The 10,866-nt window shown below is 43.0% G+C and overlaps 1 long non-coding RNA gene across 2 annotated transcripts; it reads left to right on the forward strand.

The window, feature by feature from the left end:
- Window positions 1-478: 478 nt before the first annotated feature.
- On the forward strand, window positions 479-1,437 carry LOC127909179 (uncharacterized). 2 transcript variants are annotated; one of them, XR_008070060.1, is made up of 3 exons: window positions 479-739; window positions 929-981; window positions 1,388-1,437. It is a non-coding gene; the product is annotated as an uncharacterized LOC127909179 (long non-coding RNA). The 2 variants fall into 2 exon arrangements; XR_008070061.1 differs by having other exon boundaries at window positions 479-679.
- Window positions 1,438-10,866: the final 9,429 nt, after the last annotated feature.

The following is a 10,866-nucleotide window of genomic DNA, read 5'->3' on the forward strand; positions in this document are numbered from 1 at the left end:
ATTATACTAACTGAAACTGACTGATTTTGATACTAACCGATACCAACCAATACTGACCAATACTAACCACTACTGATACCATCTGATGTTACTCTAGCTCTAAACATAAAGTGACACACACACACACACACACTAAACATGAGGTAAATGTGACTGATCGTTTGTGGTAATAAAGCCTTGGAGTACACAAAATCTTCACTAATTATCCTCCCACTGGATATTCAGTCTGACCTTTTGAAGTCAGCAGCCGGTTGCCCCTTGCTAATAGAATTCAGGAGAGGAAAAACTCTCTCTGAGATTCTCTCTGGGGGTGTAGAAGGAGGAACGTCGCATCAGCAGTTGGATTAATCTAAGGGTGCTGGAAAGAAAATGGCACCCTACTCCCCAGTGCAGAATTTTATACCAGATTTGATGTAGATTTGATGCACATGGAAATAAAATGAGGCTGGTCTATGGTGATAGGTGGGATGGGCTGAGAGTGGCTGAGGGGCGGGATTAAAGAGCTGAGGTCTATGGTGATAGGTGGGATGGGCTGAGAGTGGCTGAGGGGCGGGATTAAAGAGCTGAGGTCTATGGTGATAGGTGGGATGGGCTGAGAGTGGCTGAGGGGTGGGATGAAAGAGCTGAGGTCTGGGATTAAAGAGCTGAGGTCTATGGTGATAGGTGGGATGGGCTGAGAGTGGCTGAGGGGCGGGATTAAAGAGCTGAGGTCTATGGTGATAGGTGGGATGGGCTGAGAGTGGCTGAGGGGCGGGATTAAAGAGCTGAGGTCTATGGTGATAGGTGGGATGGGCTGAGAGTGGCTGAGGGGCGGGATTAAAGAGCTGAGGTCTATGGTGATAGGTGGGATGGGCTGAGAGTGGCTGAGGGGTGGGATTAAAGAGCTGAGGTCTATGGTGATAGGTGGGATGGGCTGAGAGTGGCTGAGGGGGTGGGATTAAAGAGCTGAGGTCTATGGTGATAGGTGGGATGGGCTGAGTGGTGGGTGGGATTAAAGAGCTGAGGTCTATGGTGATAGGTGGGATGGGCTGAGGTGGCTGATGGGGGTGGGATTAAGAGCTGAGGTCTATGGTGATAGGTGGGATGGGCTCAGCCTCTGGTGGTGGGATTAAAGAGCTGAGGTCTATGAGTGCTGAGGTGGGATGGGCTAAAAGTGGCTGGCAACATTAAAGAGCTGAGGTCTATGGTGATAGGTGGGATGGGCTGAGAGTGGCTGAAACAGGGGGGTGGGATTAAAAGCTGAGGTCTACCTGGTGATAGGTGGGATGGGCTGATAGTGGTTCGGGATTAAAGAGCTGAACTATGTGATAGGTGGGATGGGCTGAGAGTGGCTGAGGGGGTGGGATTAAAGAGCTGAGGTCTATGGTGATAGGTGGGATGGGCTGAGTGGTGGGATTAAAGAGCTGAGGTCTACGGTGATAGGTGGGATGGGCTGAGGTGGGATGGGCAGAGTTGCCCTCGGTCAACTGTAAGTGCTGTTATTGTAAAGTGGAAACATCTAGGAGCAACAACGACTCAGCCTCTGAGTGGTAGGCCACACAAGCTCAGTGGAGAAAGAACACTGTCAGAGTGCTGAAGTGGTAAAAATGCGTAAAGTCTGTGGGGAGTCCTTTGTTGCCTGTGACTGGGTCTTATCTACCGTAGTTCCAAACTGCCTCTGGAAGCAACGTCACCACAAGAACCGAGAGTCTGGAGCTTCATGAAATGGGTTTCCGTGGAAGAGCAGCCGCACACATGAAAAACAATCTCCCCACTACCTGGCAGCAGAAGAATCACATGTATATTTGGTCTGTGAACATGTCAAATCAAATCAAATCAAATCAAATTTATTTATAAGCCCTTCGAACATCAGCTGATATCTCAAAGTGCTGAATACAGAAACCCAGCTTAAAACCCCAAACAGCAAGCAATGCAGGAAAAAACATGTGTATGTGTCTGTCTCAATATCACATATAGGTTGAATGTAAAGATGGTTCTGTCTTCCTAATATGATGTCCCCAGAATCTCCTCTCACTGTACACACCCAGAAGAACACACACACACACAGACACACACAGACACACACACACACACACACAGACAGAAGAACACACAACACACACAGACACACACAGAAGAAGAACACACAGAACACAGACACACACAGACACACACAGACACACCCAGAACACACACACAACAGACACACACAGACACAAGAAGAACACACACACAGACACACACACAGAACACACAGACACACACAGACACACCCACACAATACACAACAAGAAGAAGAACACAACACAGACACAGACACACACAGACACAAGAAGACACACACAACACAGACACACACAGACACACCCCAACACACACACACACAGACACACACAGACACACCCACAGAACACAGACACACAGACACACACAGACACACCCACAGAACAACACACACACCCACACACACACACACACACACACACAACACACACACAGAACACACACAGAAGAACACAGACACCCAACAACACACACACACACAGAATACACAACACAGACACACAGACACACACAGAGAACACAGAAGAAGACACAATACACACACACACAACACACACACACACACACACACACACACACACACACACACAACACAGAATACAGAAGAAGAAGAAGAAGAAGAAGAAGAAGAAGAAGAAGAAGAGAGAATAAAGAAGAAGAAGAAGAAGAAGAAGAAGAAGAAGAAGAAGAAGAGAGAATAGAGAAGAAGAAGAAATGGATGACATTTGATGAGCGGGAAGAGACATGTCCCAATAGTCCCAATATGGGCCCTGGTCAACAGATGTGCACTATAAAGGGAGTAGGGTGCCATTTGGGACGGCTCTAGGGAGTATTGGAGGGATATTTAAACCTGCAGGCCTGCTGGTTATATGGTGTGCGTAGTTTTAGATGCTTTCTGGTAAATATATTAAAACAGACAATCACACAAAATGTTTGTCTCAGGGCTATTTAGATAGCTCAACAAAGGCATTGGACCCTGAGGAAAAAATCACATTGACTGTTTTAGGCTGAGAGCAGTATCTTGTTGATGGGAGTGGAATCTGCTTCTTGTTGAGTAGAAGTGTCTGTGTAACAAAAGTTTCTGTTCAATAGGGGTTTCTGCTCAATAGGGGTTTCTGTTCAATATGGGTTTCTGCTCAATAGGGGTTTCTGTTCAACAGGGGTTTCTGTTTAATAGGGGTTTCTGTTCAATAGGGGTTTCTGTTCAATAGGGGTTTCTGTTCAATAGGGGTTTCTGTTCAATAGGGGTTTCTGTTCAATAGGGGTTTCTGTTCAATAGGGGTTTCTGTTCAACAGGGGTTTCTGTTCAATAGGGGTTTCTGTTCAACAGGGGTTTCTGTTCAATAGGGGTTTCTGTTCAATAGGGGTTTCTGTTCAATAGGGGTTTCTGTTCAATAGGGGTTTCTGTTCAATAGGGGTTTCTGTTCAATAGGGGTTTCTGTTCAATAGGGGTTTCTGTTCAATAGGGGTTTCTGTTCAATAGGGGTTTCTGTTAATAGGGGTTTCTGTTCAACAGGGGTTTCTGTTCAATAGGGGTTTCTGTTCAATAGGGGTTTCTGTTCAATAGGGGTTTCTGTTCAATAGGGGTTTCTGTTCAATAGGGGTTTCTGTTCAATAGGGGTTTCTGTTCAATAGGGGTTTCTGTTCAATAGGGGTTTCTGTTCAATAGGGGTTTCTGTTCAACAGGGGTTTCTGTTCAATAGGGGTTTCTGTTCAATAGGGGTTTCTGTTCAATAGGGGTTTCTGTTCAACAGGGGTTTCTGTTCAATAGGGGTTTCTGTTCAATAGGGGTTTCTGTTCAATAGGGGTTTCTGTTCAACAGGGGTTTCTGCTCAATAGGGGTTTCTGTTCAATAGGGGTTTCTGTTCAATAGGGGTTTCTGCTCAATAGGGGTTTCTGTTCAATAGGGGTTTCTGCTCAACAGGGGTTTCTGCTCAATAGGGGTTTCTGTTTAATAGGGGTTTCTGTTCAACAGGGATTTCTGCTCAATACGGGTTTCTGTGTAACAGGGATTTCTGTTGAATTCAACAGGGATTTTATTCAACAGGAAAAAGTCAACCCTGTCTTGTAAACAACAATGTTTGTACCATGCTTGTTCTGTTACCACGTTGTGGTACGTGTTGTTCTGCTACCACGTTGTGTCTGCTACGTGTTGTTTCTGCTACCACTTTGTGTCGCTATGTGTTGTTGTCATGTTGTTCTGCTACCACATTGTGTCGCTACGTGTTGTTTCTGCTACCACTTTGTGTCGCTATGTGTTGTTGTCATGTTGTTCTGCTACCACGTTGTGTCGCTACGTGTTGTTTCTCTACCACTTTGTGTCGCTATGTGTTGTTGTCATGTTGTTCTGCTACCACGTTGTGTTGCTACGTGTTGTTGTCATGTTGTTTCTGCTACCACATTGTGGCTACGTGTTGTTCTGCTACCACGTTGTGTTGCTACGTGTTGTTGTCATGTTGTTTCTGCTACCACTTTGTGTCGCTATGTGGGTTTCATGTTGTTCTGCTACCACGTTGGGCTTTTGTTCTGCTACCACATTGTGTTGCTACGTGTTGTTCTGCTACCACGTTGTGTCGCTATGTGTTGTTCTGCTACCACGTTGTGTCGCTACGTGTTGTTCTGCTACCACGTTGTGTCGCTACGTGTTGTTCTGCTACCACGTTGTGTTGCTATGTGTTGTTCTGCTACCACGTTGTGTTGCTACGTGTTGTTCTGCTACCACGTTGTGTCGCTACGTGTTGTTCTGCTACCACGTTGTGTCGCTACGTGTTGTTTCTGCTACCACTTTGTGTCGCTATGTGTTGTTCTGCTACCACGTTGTGTCGCTACGTGTTGTTCTGCTACCACGTTGTGTCGCTACGTGTTGTTTCTGCTACCACGTTGTGTCGCTATGTGTTGTTGTCATGTTGTTCTGCTACCACGTTGTGTCGCTATGTGTTGTTGTCATGTTGTTCTGCTACCACGTTGTGTCGCTATGTGTTGTTGTCATGTTGTTCTGCTACCACGTTGTGTCGCTACGTGTTGCAGAGATCTGTTGCTGAGGACTATTTTCCTCATGACAATTTAACTTTTTTTTTTTTGTCAGCTCAGATTTTTTTTTCCAGAGGCATAATGTTTTCTTGTTCATAATTTCTCTTTAAAATGTCCCCACTGGACCATTTAGCTGCAGGGACAACCCCCCAAAAAAAAAAAAAACCTCTAGACACTCATCACCGTAATGTTAATGTTCACATTAAGTATTTATATTGACAGAGAGTCATAACACACCACACATACAGACTGGCACACACACACACACACACACACACACACACACACACACACACACACACACACACAACACACACACACACACACACACACACACACACACACACACACACACACACAGGCTGACACACACACACACACACACACACACACACACACAGGCTGACACACACACACACAGAGACTGACACACACACACACGTGCTGACACACACACACACAGAGACTGACACACACACACACACATGCTGACACACACACACACACAGAGACTGACACACACACACACAGAGACTGACACACACACACAGAGACTGACACACACACACAGAGACTGACACACACACACAGAGACTGACACACACACACAGAGACTGATACACACACACACACAGATTTACTTGTCTCTCTGCAGGGATGAAGCCTGAGGCCTCTACTTTCACTGTGTTTTGTTCATGATTTATTTAATACAGTCAGGTTAAACACTGGGGATGTGATGTATTTAATACAGTCAGGTTAAACACTGAGGATGTGATGTATTTAATACAGTCAGGTTAAACACTGGGGATGTGATGTATTTAATACAGTCAGGTTAAACACTGGGGATGTGATGTATTTAATACAGTCAGGTTAAACACTGGGGATGTGATGTATTTAATACAGTCAGGTTAAACACTGGGGATGTGATGTATTTAATACAGTCAGGTTAAACACTGGGGATGTGATGTATTTAATACAGTCAGGTTAAACACTGAGGATGTGATGTATTTAATACAGTCAGGTTAAACACTGGGGATGTGATGTATTTAATACAGTCAGGTTAAACACTGGGGATGTGATGTATTTAATACAGTCAGGTTAAACACTGGGGATGTGATGTATTTAATACAGTCAGGTTAAACACTGAGGATGTGATGTATTTAATACAGTCAGGTTCAACAGTGGGGATGTGATGTATTTAATACAGTCAGGTTAAACAGTGGGGATGTGATGTATTTAATACAGTCAGGTTAAACACTGGGGATGTGATGTATTTAATACAGTCAGGTTAAACACTGGGGATGTGATGTATTTAATACAGTCAGGTTAAACAGTGGACCACTGGGGATGTGATGTATTTAATACAGTCAGGTTAAACATTGGGGATGTGATGTATTTAATACAGTCAGGTTAAACAGTGGATCACTGGGGATGTGATGTATTTAATACAGTCAGGTTAAACAGTGGGGATGTGATGTATTTAATACAGTCAGGTTAAACACTGGGGATGTGATGTATTTAATACAGTCAGGTTAAACACTGGGGATGTGATGTATTTAATACAGTCAGGTTAAACAGTGGACCACTGGGGATGTGATGTATTTAATACAGTCAGGTTAAACACTGGGGATGTGATGTATTTAATACAGTCAGGTTAAACACTGGGGATGTGATGTATTTAATACAGTCAGGTTAAACAGTGGACCACTGGGGATGTGATGTATTTAATACAGTCAGGTTAAACACTGGGGATGTGATGTATTTAATACAGTCAGGTTAAACACTGGGGATGTGATGTATTTAATACAGTCAGGTTAAACACTGGGGATGTGATGTATTTAATACAGTCAGGTTAAACAGTGGACCACTGGGGATGTGATGTATTTAATACAGTCAGGTTAAACACTGGGGATGTGATGTATTTAATACAGTCAGGTTAAACACTGGGGATGTGATGTATTTAATACAGTCAGGTTAAACACTGGGGATGTGATGTATTTAATACAGTCAGGTTAAACACTGGGGATGTGATGTATTTAATACAGTCAGGTTAAACACTGGGGATGTGATGTATTTAATACAGTCAGGTTAAACAGTGGACCACTGGGGATGTGATGTATTTAATACAGTCAGGTTAAACACTGGGGATGTGATGTATTTAATACAGTCAGGTTAAACACTGGGGATGTGATGTATTTAATACAGTCAGGTTAAACACTGGGGATGTGATGTATTTAATACAGTCAGGTTAAACACTGGGGATGTGATGTATTTAATACAGTCAGGTTAAACAGTGGATCATTGTCTATCAAAGGCCTGCTTTATGCGTAAACAATGTTTAAGAAAGCTAATCATTTCTCTGTCTGTCTCATCTTTCATCCTTTATACATATTATATCCTGTTATATAATACCTAGCAACACCTAGCAACACCTAGCAACATCTAGCAACACCTAGCAACACTAATTAGAGAGGATAACTTTCTGGAACACTGAAAATTACAACCAGCTCTCTCAGCCTCAAGTCACAATTATACGTTCATCCATGTTTCTCACACGTCAAATTGCGAAGTTGTTCCAAACGTCCACTTCCAAAGTGTTTAAGGTCAGATGCTTCGGCCCATCCGGCCATCCCCGTCCACAACGTTCTAGCAAAAACTAAAACGGTATCAGCGCTCACTGTTGGCTGGTTTCCAAGTCATCTCCCAACGTCCTCAGACATGGATGGACGTTGAATACTGACTTGTATCACGGGTGATCTGGCTGATAATCAAACTTCTTCTCTTTCTCATCTCTTCTCTTCTCTCTCTTTCACTTTCTCTCTCTCTCTTCTTCTCTCTCTTTCACTTTCTCTCTCACTCTTCTCTCTCTTTCACTTTCTCTCTCTCTCTTCTTCTCTCTCTTTCACTTTCTCTCTCACTCTTCTCTCTCTCTCACTATTCTCTCTCACTCTCTTCTCTCTCTTTCACTTTCTCTCTCACTCTTCTTCTCTCTCTTTCACTTCTTCTCTTTCACTATTCTCTCTCTCTCACTCTTCTCTCTCTCACTCTCTTCTCTCTTTCACTCTCTCTTCTCTTTCTCTTTCACTCTTCTCTCTCTCTTCTTCTCTCTCTTTCACTTTCTCTCTTCTCTTCTTTCTCTTTCACTTTCTCTTTCTCACTCTTCTCTCTCTTTCACTTTCTCTTCTCTCTCTTCTCTTCTTTCTCTCTCTCACTCTCTCTTCTTTCTCTCTCTCACTCTCTTTCTCTTTCACTTTCTCTCTCTCTCTTCATCTCTCTCTTTCACTTTCTCTCTCTCTCAATCTCTTCTTCTCTCTCTTTGACTTTTTCTCTCTCACTCTCTTCATCTCTCTCTTTCACTTTCTTCTCTCTCTTCTTTCTTTGACTTTCTCTCTCTCACTCTCTTCTTCTTTCTCTTTCACTTTCTCTCTCTCTCTTCTCTCTTTCACTTTCTCTCTCTCACTCTGCTCTCTCTTTCACTTTCTCTCTCTCACTCTTCTTTCTCTTTGACTTTCTCTTTCTCACTGTCTTCATCTCTCTCTTTCACTTTCTCTCTCTCAATCTCTTCTTCTCTCTCTGACTTTTTCTCTCTCACTCTCTTCATCTCTCTCTTTCACTTTCTCTCTATCTCTCTCTTTCACTTTCTCTCTCTCACTCTCTTCATCTCTCTCTTTCACTTTCTCTCTCACTCTCTTCTCTCTCTTTGACTTTCTCTCTCACTCTCTTCATCTCTGTCTTTCACTTTCTCTCTCTCACTCTCTTCTCTCTCTTTCACTTTCTCTCTTTTTTATGATCTATAACTGTTGTCTTTCATTGTCAGGCTTCAAACCAAAAACCAGGCACATTTGCACCAAAGAGAGATAAAAAACAAGAAAACAACACTCTTCAAATGTAACCTTGTTTATTTGTCTAGACCCCAGAGATGAAGTCTGCAGCCTCTGTATCATCCACTGCATTATGAGAGCTGCAAATGACTCCTGTTAGCCTGGACTTATTGTCTTCATTAGCTGCAATCACCAGGGTACTGAGACGACACTAACAGCCACTGAGGATAGACATTTGTTAAACACATAACAGTCTGGCTCCTGTGGGGACAACTAATTGCTTGAGAGAATGAGAGACCTGGTTTTCCAACAAAATAAGCAACACATTCCTACAGAACCCAAAAGAGACAAGCAACACATTCCTACAGAACACTAAAGAGACAAGCAACACATTCCTACAGAACACTAAAGAGACAAGCAACACATTCCTACAGAACCCAAAAGAGACAAGCAACACATTCCTACAGAACACTAAAGAGACAAGCAACACATTCCTACAGAACACTAAAGAGACAAGCAACACATTCCTACAGAACACTAAAGAGACAAGCAACACATTCCTACAGAACACTAAAGAGACAAGCAACACATTCCTACAGAACACTAAAGAGACAAGCAACACATTCCTACAGAACACTAAAGAGACAAGCAACACATTCCTACAGAACACAAAAGAGACAAGCAAACACATTCCTACAGAACACTAAAGAGACAAACACATTCCTACAGAACCCAACACATTCCTACAGAACACAAAAGAGACAAGCAACACATTCCTACAGAACACTAAAGAGACAAGCAACACATTCCTACAGACACCAAAAGAGACAAGCAACACATTCCTACAGAACCCAAAAGAGACAAGCAACACATTCCTACAGAACACTAAAGAGACAAGCAACACATTCCTACAGAACACTAAAGAGACAAGCAACACATTCCTACAGAACACTAAAGAGACAAGCAACACATTCCTACAGAACACTAAAGAGACAAGCAACACATTCCTACAGAACACTAAAGAGACAAGCAACACATTCCTACAGAACACTAAAGAGACAAGCAACACATTCCTACAGAACACTAAAGAGACAAGCAACACATTCCTACAGAACACTAAGGAGACAAGCAACACATTCCTACAGAACACTAAGGAGACAAGCAACACATTCCTACAGAACACTAAGGAGACAAGCAACACATTCCTACAGACGCGTTAGGGGGAGTTTCAGTATATACCCGTAGTAATTACTATCCTGAAGCTTTCGTACGAATGAGAGAAACTTGAAGAGACAAGTTCAGTCGTGAGAGGATTGGTAGGTTAGGTCAATATAGGAAATACAGAACTGTATTGACCATAGGGTGCAGTCTGTGTAGCCATTAGCAGACAGAAGGAGTAAACACCAGCGCAGATAGAGGCCAATGCTCCTGCTTTTAGACTACGGTAACAATCAGACCAATCAGAAGAGACTTGTGTTCAACGGCAGACTGGTAGGAAAGGCCAGTAGGAAAAACAAAGCAAAACCATTATGGAATTGAAGGTTGAAGGTGTGGCATTTGGGAGGAATATACATTAGCACAAGGAGGAACCTTACTGTCCTCATAAACTGTCCTTCAGTAGGATCCATACTGTCCTCATAAACTGTCCTTCAGTAGGATCCATACTGTCCTCATTAAACTGTCCTTCAGTAGGAGCCATACTGTCCTCATTAAACTGTCCTTCAGTAGGATCCATACTGTCCTCATAAACTGTCCTTCAGTAGGATCCATACTGTCCTCATTAAACTGTCCTTCAGTAGGATCCATACTGTCCTCATAAACTGTCCTTCAGTAGGATCCATACTGTCCTCATAAACTGTCCTTCAGTAGGAGCCATACTGTCCTCATTAAACTGTCCTTCAGTAGGAGCCATACTGTCCTCATTAAACTGTCCTTCAGTAGGATCCATACTGTCCTCATAAACTGTCCTTCA

Source organism: Oncorhynchus keta, chromosome 19, assembly GCF_023373465.1.
Source record: "Oncorhynchus keta strain PuntledgeMale-10-30-2019 chromosome 19, Oket_V2, whole genome shotgun sequence".
NCBI lineage: Eukaryota > Metazoa > Chordata > Actinopteri > Salmoniformes > Salmonidae > Oncorhynchus > Oncorhynchus keta.